Below are 10540 nucleotides of genomic sequence, written 5' to 3'. Positions count from 1 at the left end.
TTTTGCTTTTTACATAAGAAAAATTTAAGCAGAAGATAATACTACTGAGAAATAAAAACTGACAGGGCTTCAAATACAAGGAACAGACCACCACTGGGAGAATTTTTCATAGAGGCCATGCACTACTTATCGATTCACTTTTCCTGTCAGAACTTTCAAGGTTTATTTTGCACAGATACTGGAAGACTCAATATTTAGTTTCTTGTGATATGTTAAAAGAATTTTGACTTTCAATAATATTTAGCATCTTAGTTTATGTCAGAATGTTAAAAAGGCAATGTTGAATCAAAATTCAAAAGAATCTGATTAAGCTTGAGATGAGATTCCCAGCAGGTGAAACATTATTTGCTAAGAGAAGTCACTGTATGGAATGCAGAATAGGTATTAGTTATAAGGTTACAAGGACAAAAGCCTACCAGAGCAATCGTTTTGACTACACAGTTTGATTCAGTTAAACAAAATAGTTATGTTAATAGCGGATATTTTTTTTAAATGAATCCAGTAGTTTTGTGTTGTATTCTACTAGCACAATCATATTTTATTAAACCTGCTATTGGATTATCAAAGATATAACTGGATACAAAGGAGAACAAGGAGAGAAAGAAAAATCATTTGAGGGTTCGAGACAGTTTTGATTTATTTATTTACTTACTTACTCGGGAAAAATAATTTTACAAAAATAGGAAAGCCTTTCACACAAGTGTGATCTCAAAAATTGAGTCAAATTCTATTATCCACAAATTCGTGGGTGGATCTCCTGAGCATGCTTAAACCAACCAAAACTGTATAGACCTAAGAATATTGGTCATTATTATTAAAGCAAAGTCAAAAACAGGAAATCCATATAAATTAATCTAATGAAGTACAGATTATGTAAGCTGAACTTTTTCCATATCAATTTCAAATGCAGTCTCAGTTTTAAAACTAAGAAGAAAAAGCTCCATGTATTTTTTTTTTTAATAATGAGAGATATGTTCAAGTAAAGACAAAGCGCAAGGTGAATACTCTGTACTTTTTATGAAGGCATAGGGAACACAATTTGCCAAACTGTTTTTTTTTTTTTTTTTTTTTACTGTAAGTCAATTAAGAAAGACATTTTAAAAATGATATCAGGGAAGTAGTTACAGAGCAATATTATGATGTAATGTAGTTTCTCATTTCTCCTTGTGAAGGATATTAATATGGAATATATTAATAATTTAAACAAAAACCCTAGTCAGATCGATCAAGTTTTTATATGAAATACATGTAGACAACTGAAAACATACACACATGTATTTTTTCTTGTGACTGAACTGTAGCTTTTAGTATATTCCGAGAAGCTTTTGTCAACAATAAAAATGTTTGGGAGAATGAACAAAAGAATCAATCATTCTGTATTTAAAATGCCATTCTGGAAAATCTACTCATGACCCTTTACAGTAATTCTGATACAATCTATAAACAATGTAATATAATTTCATTAAGCAAAAAAGAAGTGGGTTCTTTCTATGGAATGACTATTACTTAGACTATCTGATAGCAAAGCCCTCAAGGGTTACCAGGAAGCCTTCTGGATTTTATTCTGTTTCTGTCTAGAAAAAAATTACTGTTAGTACTTTCTGACACTTTGTTTCTTTTTCTGCCATATTTTATTAGAGGTTTTAAACATGTCTCAACTGAAATAGTGAAACCAAATCTTAAAGAAATTATTTGCTCTGATAATTCTCACTAATACAACTAGTGTCTTGGGTTATACAAGGAAATTAGAAAGTATTTTTCCCGTGCTCGCTTCAGCAGCACATACACTGTATAGAAGGTATTTTTCCCTCAAATATCTAGAAGTCAGAATGGTAAAATTTCTACTTAAAAAGGTGAGGAAACAAAGAGACTTAATTTTTTATTCTTTAAAAACTTTTCATTATGGAAAATTTTAAAGATATTAAAAAGTGGAGGGAATAATATGATGACTCATCTATTTAAATCTCAGCTGCAATGTCAATTTTATTTCATTTAGCATCCTTCAACCAATTATTAGTTTTATCACATAAAAACTTAAAAAATCATCATACTATTAACATAAGTCCTTTATATTATCATGTTTAGTCATTGTTCACATTTATGTTTTACTTTCTTAGATTCAGAATTCAAATAAGGTCTCTTACATTGAATTAAATTAAGTGTGAAATATCTTTTAATCTAGACTACCTATGAACTTTTTTATTATTATTATTTCTTTCTACATTTGGTTGAATTGGTTGAAGAAGTACTTTTAGAGATGCTGCATTTTTCAATAACTCCTAAAAAGATAGTATTTCCCTCTTCTTAAACACACCATAAAAAAATTACTGTCTTTGATGGAACATAGTCTCTTAATAGAGCTCAGTGGAGAAAAAGCCCCTTTCACCAGCAACCGATCACCTGAAAACGGAAAATGACATTGGACCCCTTCCTCGAGTAGACACATTGCTCTTGAAGAAATCTTTCACAACAACAAAAGATATGCAGCACTGTGCTTATGCCTTTGAACTGGTATAATACTATGGTAGAATTTTCTGTTAGGTTTAAGTACTACATACTGGATAGATGTTTCTAATATGTTGTAGTGCAACAAGAATGCTTGGATTCAAGGATTAAGTGGTTGAACTGGATGTTGTATCTTTTACTATTAGATTATAATTCTTCTGTGTAGCAAAACTATTAACATTAAATTCTTTCATTTGCCTCATGCAATTTCCATTTTACTGATTTGACCCTGAGTGATATGCTTAAAATGTATTTTACAATCTTTTTCAGGAAGACACATAATTATATAACCTTAACTGCATCTTGCAAAAATCAAAGACCAACCATAGTAAGGTCCAGCTAAAAATTTGACCTCATTCTGGCATTTTTATTTTCTCTCATTTTCATTTTTTCTTATTGGAGAGAAATTCACTTTCAGTGGAGTTCAAGAAATGATCTCAGTTTTGGCAGATTTGCCCATCAGAAATTGCAGTAGTCAGACCAGACTTAGCAAGGAAAATTTCACATTGCTGAGCTCATGCTTAGCCTCTCAATGGCTAATGGCATGCCCACTTTGTCCCCGTGTGCATTGTGCATACAACAAACTAAAGAGAATGACTGATACCCATAGGTCATAAAACATTGTCCATCTGATTAGTAAGAACTGACTCTGCAGTATATATTCTTTGGTAAACATCAAATAACCACAGATATCTTCACATCCTCTGTACCCTTTGAGAAGTCCATCCATATACCTCTTTTCTGGACCTTCAAGTCAAAAGTTTTCCAGTCCTGGTCTTTCTAAGATTCTAATCACCTGGTCAAACTTCAGAACACTGCTCATGCGCCACAGTGATTGATATTTTCAGTTAAAACAGGACAATCAGATGCAGTACTCAGAGTTCTACCTAAGGAGGCATTTCCTTTCACTACTACATATTAGGAAGACTTTCAGTTAGAATGTTAATGCTTCATAAATCATTTCCATTGATGCCTGCATATCAATTAACATGATCTAAACCATTTTTTTTCCTACCTAAATCCACTGGTGTTGGGAAACTGTCCGTGGGTCCATTGCTGTGGATCGAGGTAAGGAGGATATGTAGCAAGGTCAGGTGTACTGAGAACCTGAGCCACATCTGGAATTCATTTTTTTCATAGATACCTATTCAATCCTGATCATGTATGTACATTTTCAATTGAGGATGGGCTACTCTTGTCACTTGAATGATTTTATGACATGTTGGATTAGATAGAATCTAAATTATAATCAGAAGTTTATACGATTCTATGATATTCATAATTTACTCTTCTAGTAATGAGATAAGACCTATTTCTCACAACTAGAGGAAAAAGTATGGCCTTTTTCCAAAACTCTGGAAGTTGGTTAAGTGATTCCCTTATTAAGACTTTATGGTGACTCCATACAATATTCTACATGTCAAGGGTACATAGATTATATTTAGATCTGTTTGGTCATGAGGCAAAAATAACAGAATAGCTTTCATAGCAGACTGAAATTGCTATAAAGTTTTCTCTTGCTCTGAGCCCTACTCAAAATGGCAGCTTAATGGTTATCTCTCTAGTGAACCAAAGAAACACATTTACATATGACTTATATTGCCTCTAAAATTGCAAAATCCCCATTAAGAATTATTCCTATTTTTTTGGTGAAAGTCAGTGTAAGATATAAAAAAGTAATCTTTTATTTTGGAGGGTCAAGACTTCTGGAGAGAAATTTCACCAAGGTTGTGGATTCATGCATGACACATATTATTAATGGATTTCTCTCCCATTATTTGAGATGCATGCCATTGGTAAGACACATTAGTCTTATACACTTGTTAGTTTTCTCTTGTTTTGTTTTAATTAGATATAATTAGCAAACATCATGAATTTAATTGGCCCCCGTGATTGTCCATGGGTTATCATTAAGATCTCATTAAACTTGAACAGTGATACTGAAATGGTCTTGGACTGATTTGAAAACTATTTGTTATTGGCCCACAATGAGATAAATACCTAAATAGAAGTAAGCTTTTAATTATGTTATTAAAGACGGACATACATCTATAGATTAGACATCAAATAGCACTGGAGAGATCATGGGTGGAAATAGGAAGGTTGGCATGGTCCTGAGGCAAAACCATGAAATTGTACTGTCATACCCAGCCAGATAATAGCAAACAATTTGTGGTGATACATTTAAATTTGTATAAAGGAGAGGAAGCATTTGCCAGATCAATAGCTGCAAACTAAGTGTTGGGTAAAATTGGTTCCATGTGAGATAACATATCAGGAAAAGCATTTGCAAGTGGAAGAGCCATCTGATTAAGACTGTAAACCAACTTAGTGTTAGATTTCATCTTCCTTTTACATAAGAAATATACTAAGTAAATGGGGGTAAATGGGGGTGTGATTTCTCCATCTTCCAAGTCCTTTCATTGTGGCACTAATTTCAGCAGTTCCCTAAAATATAAACTATTCATTTGGTCCATTATCCTGGTAAGAGTAATTTATGGCACTATTCATAGTCTAAAAGCTACGATGAACATCTTCATATATTGAGCACACCTGGACACTTTTCTAAGTGAAACAGGTGCAATGGTCACACCTGCCCAGTAGGTGTAAATTGAGTTTGGAGAGAGTATATAGTAAATAAAAGTGTCTCTCAATCCATCAATCCAGAATCCAATGTTGGGATTTTGGATTATGCCTATTATGATTATGGAAAAGAAAATGTAAGGCATACCTGCCAAAGTTGAGCCTCTGAGATAATATAGATTATGTTTGTTCCAATTATTCATCTAAGAACTGATAAAATAATTACTGGGTAAGACTGCAAGCCTACTATTCCACTGTGAGATGGCCTTGTGTCAAAATTTCCTTCTATCTTCTCACTACCATAGGCAGAGTATTGTTTCTGGTCCTCAGAAAATTGCATTATATTAAAGTTAATGTCTATGTAACCTCAAAAGTCCTGAATAATTCCCATTTTCTAGTACTCTGTCATATTTATAAATGGTCTCAGTTCCTTTAGAGATAGTCCTGGAAATGTAATTATTGTTTGTATTTCTCAATGTCGTAGGGTCTTTCCATGAGAAAATCTAGCCTCTTCCTAACTCAAGGGATCACAGAACTTTGAATAGTTTAATTACTTTCCACTGTGACAATACCAATAAATTTTCTCTCAACCAAAAGATTTTTTCTATAATATATATCAAATAATAATTAGGTTATTAATCTCATATTTATTGCCATTCATTCATCATTAATTTGCCACTGCAAAGATGATGTCAAACAACATATTTTGAGTAACACTTAATTGTTATGGTTTATTATGGTATCTCACTTTGTCTCTTATTATTAAGTACTAATATTTGTGTCTATGGTTCATGGTGTAATTTTACTCAAGGAAATCATCTCACCCATTTCAGTGATGTCATTTCTCTTCATCATTTGTGGTCTACAAACCAGCCACAATAGAGTTCATGAGGACACGTTATGACCCTCATTAGTGCATCTTAAGTTTTAGTGAACCGCATAGATGCTTGACCTGCTAGGGAGTCTATCAAGCAGGTGGTTTTGGCAGTAGCATATGATAAATACACTCCAGCATTCCCATCTCTCTAAACCTTCGGGATTTTTTTTTTTCTTTTCATTATTCTGGGACATTTTTAGTGTCTCAGCCTAATTGAATCTGAGCCAACACAACTGAAGATAAAGTTTCAGTCAGTATTTCAAACTCTTGAGTCATCTCCAACTATGCGGGCTAAACTTTTAAGTCCAAAATCATTATGTATATCTCAAATCAATAAATTCAATCTACTTTAATGGTATAGTGCATCATTGTATAGGGCTAACATTCTTAAGAATCCATTCATGAAATACTCTGCAGGCCATGACTCTCCATATTTCCCTGTCTCTCCAACTTGGGAAGAGTAGTTTGCCCTCTCTCCTTCCCTCCCACAAAGTCCAAGAAGAGTTGTTGATTTTTGAGTCTGTTCAACATTTTACTTGTTTTGGGGACAGAGTGGTGACTTCGAAGGTCCTTACATGAAGAACAGGAAATTGGAAGTTCCGAGTATTCTTTAAATAAATGCCCCTCAGTTTGTTGAATGTTGCATGCTTTTGTTCAGTTACTTAGTTCCAGGAATGGATGTTTTGAAAGTTTTCTCCAGGTTGCTGTTGCCTTTTAAGAGAAGAGATATCCTAACTTTCCAGAAGTCCCACTCATTCAGTGAACTTTCTACTTTATTTTTACATGTGAAATTAATGCAAATTGTCATCTTATACGTTAAGAAAAAACCTTGGCTGTCAATCTCTACTTACTGTTATCCATTTCCCCCCCCTTTTAGTAAGCTTCATATCAGTGGAATCTGTAATTTACCCTCATATGTCTTGCTTCTTAGTTAGTTCTCATAATAATGCAGGTTGACTTCTTTTTTTATTTTTTTTTAATATTTTATTTATTTATTTGAGAGAGAGACAGAAACAGAGCACAAGCAGGTAGAGGGGGCAGAGGAAGAAGCAGTCTCTGCTGAGCAGGAAGCCTGATGCAGGGCTTGATCCCAGGACTCCTAGATCATGACATGAGCCAAAGGCAGACACCAACTGAGCTACCCAGATGCCCCTGCAGGCTCATTTCTATCGGAATGATTTTGCTGAAACTGATGCTGACATAATTACTAAAGAACTTACAAATTCTAACCCAGTAGATAATTTTTATCCCTCTACTTATGTTTATTGCCTATATTGCTATTGTTAAACTATCACAATTGTCTTCCTTTTCTTGGAACTTTTCTGCTGGTTTTCCTGTTTTTAGCCTTTAAGCCCCTTCTTACTCTGGGCATCATTTCTGGGTGATGTTCCTATGCATTTTTTTAGCTACGTTCTGTACATTGATTTTTCTCACATATTTATCCATATTCAATATTTGTCTTATTGTAAAGCCATATATTAAACTACCCACTCAAGAAATACATTTGAGCAATTCCCAAGAGATTTCAACTTAACAAGTCGCAGACTGATCTTCTATGCACCAGATCTTTTTTACATTCTTATGCTTCCCATCTCCATCCACAATTACACAAGCTGGAAACCTAAGCCTCACCCTTCACAACTTCCTCTACTATCATGTTGGCAGCCCATTAATTATCAAATTCCACTGATGCTAATTATTTGTTAAGTGCATTCACTTCTCTACATACCACCTGTCCCTTACTCCTGTGTGGCAACATTATTGTTTTTGACTTGGATTCCCACAGCCATTCCAGATTCTTCTTACTACTGCTTTTCTTTTGTCCCGTAATATATATACTTCTTAGTGAAGACATAAAAATGGTTCTAAAATGCAAATATCTCCATTCCTCTTGTCTGCCTAATAGTATTTAAGAGCTTCCATTACCCTCAGGAAAAAGTCCAGACATTTTAGTGTGCCGTATATATAAGCATTCCTTTATAAACTTACCCATGTTTATCCTTATAGTCTTTTATAGGCCGCTATTACTTTGTGCTAAATTTATTGTGACTTTCTTACTACTCTCCAAATGTGCCATTCTTTATCTTCTCTTCTGGTGACTACATGTGCTGCTCTCTGTGCCAATAACTCTCTTCCATTCTTCTATTTTTATTACAAATTCCTCTCATCCTCAAGAGCCATTGAGATACTGATATATACATTATGTTGGCTTTTCTGCCTCTGTTTACCACTATTTCCAAGAATATACCTACTATAGCATGTTTTACATGATGATACTCTTGCAGTGTGCTTATTTGTAGCTCTAATCTTCTGTAAATTTTTTGAGAGCAGGGAATATTATGCAGCATTCTAATTACAATGACTAGGATAGAGCTGAACCCATTAATAAGCGTGAGTTAAACGTCATGGATGAAGACAAGTGGAAGAAAAGAAGGAGGTTCTCCAACAAAATATTATCTCTAATGAATATTTAAATGATTTCATAATAACCAGTGTGTGTAGAGCTGAACAGAAAATATTTAGCTATTCTACCAAAGTAAGGGTCAATATTGATTAGACTTAGAACACTTTAAGCTTACTATATATTTTGACATGTTTTTCTTGCCAAAAACGACTTCAGCTTAATCAAACTGTACTATAACGCTTTGATTATAGTCACTAAGAGAGCATATATACAAGTATATTTTTTGGATTGGGTGTGTCATCAAATTAATACATTTTTAGATCAACCAGAGCTTTTAAAAATATTTAAAAATATTTTTAGATTGCATTTTCAATTAATCAAATAACATAATGGAGTAGACATAATTGAATTTTTATATAAAATATTTAATATATACAATGAATTATATACATTTTTAGATTGAGAAAATGAAATGTTAAAACAAATCAAATAATATTTGGCCTGAGAGAATCAAGGATATGTTTTCTATCTCTTATTAACCAAGCAAAACACTAGATACCTTTCACAAAAATAAACAGTCTACAATGAAAATGTTTTTGTGATGAAGCGAACTTGTGTTAACATGCACTTAAGTATTTCCCTAGAAGCTCCAACTTAATATTCTAAAATTAGATTTTGCTTCTAACTTCATCCTCCAAACTTTTTTTCTTCCTGTCCATTATTTCATCTGCAATTTACACAAAGCAGAAATCTGGCTGCCACAGATGATTCCTCTTTTACCTTTACACTGACAACTTCATAATTAGCAAGACATTTTGATTTAATTTTCTGCATCTCTCTTTAATGAATCCACCACATGGAATGTTCTTTGACATTACTCGACTTTGTTACTGCCAACATGGTATGTTTGACTTGCGTGTATTTTAAAATAAGTGTGGTAAACCTGTTTTAGGACTTGGCTTCGCAGCTTACTTGTGACCCTCTAAAATTGATAAATGGAGCATATGGATGACATAACATAATAAAAAAACAGAACATATAGAATGTCTTCTTTTATATCTGGCTTTTGTCATTCAACATTATGTTCATGGGATTCATCGATTAGGTGTATGTAGCAAATTTTAGTTTACTTTTGTACTCTATGGTATACATTAAAGGAATTATTCTATAAACACAACACATTTTATTTAGCATTCTCCTATTGTTGAACATTGTTTTATTTTTTACCTATGTTTTCTCTAGATACTGACTCTAACAGTAATGCTATTGTGAACATACCAGTATATATATAGTATATGTCTTTTGGTGAGTAATGTACACATTTTGGGAAAGTATAAATAGAAAATAGAATAATGGGTCACAAAGCATGGTTTTGGTTATATGCATTATTATATAATTTTCCCCTACATCTCCAGCCATTACTATGTTGTTGTTGTTTTTTTCCCCAGAATGCCATATAATTACAATCATATATTCTTTATAGACTGGCATCTTTCACTAAGCAATACGTATTTTAAGAATCATCTATTTATTTTTTATTTTTGGTAGCTTATTTCTTTTTATCACTAAGTATTATCCCATAGTATGAATCTTCCATCTATTGAAAAGCATCTTAGTTCAAGTTTTTGGTGACCACAAATAAAACTGTTAGAAACATTCACATGCCATTTTTTTGTGTGGGTGTAAATTTTCAGGTTATCTGGGTAAATATCTGGGAGTGTGATTGCTGAATTGTGTTGTAAAACTCTGTTTAGCTTTTAAGAAGCTACCAAATCTTCTCCCAAGTGGCTCTACCATTTTGTATTCCCACCAGTGACGAATGAGTTCCTAACACAAGTGCTATCACAAGTGCACTTCTCCCCCAATCCCCATCACCTATTTAATTCATCGCCCACCCACCTCCTCTCTGGTAACTATAAGTTTGTTCTCTATAGTTAAGAGTCTGTTTCTTGGTTTGCCTCTCTCTCTCTTTTCTCATGATTGTTTGTTTTGTTTCTTAAATTCCATATATGGGGTGCAATCACATGGTATTTGTCTTTCTCTGACTTATTTTGCTAAGCATCATACACTCATCTTCATCCATGTCATTGTAAATGGCAAAATTTCATTCTTTTTATGGCTTTTCATTCTTTTTTTTTTTTTTTAATACAATAGTCCATTGGATACACACC

Source organism: Mustela erminea, chromosome 15 (genome assembly GCF_009829155.1).
Source record: "Mustela erminea isolate mMusErm1 chromosome 15, mMusErm1.Pri, whole genome shotgun sequence".
NCBI lineage: Eukaryota > Metazoa > Chordata > Mammalia > Carnivora > Mustelidae > Mustela > Mustela erminea.
The sequence above is the reverse complement of the archived record's forward strand: the minus strand, read 5'-3'. Positions refer to the sequence as shown.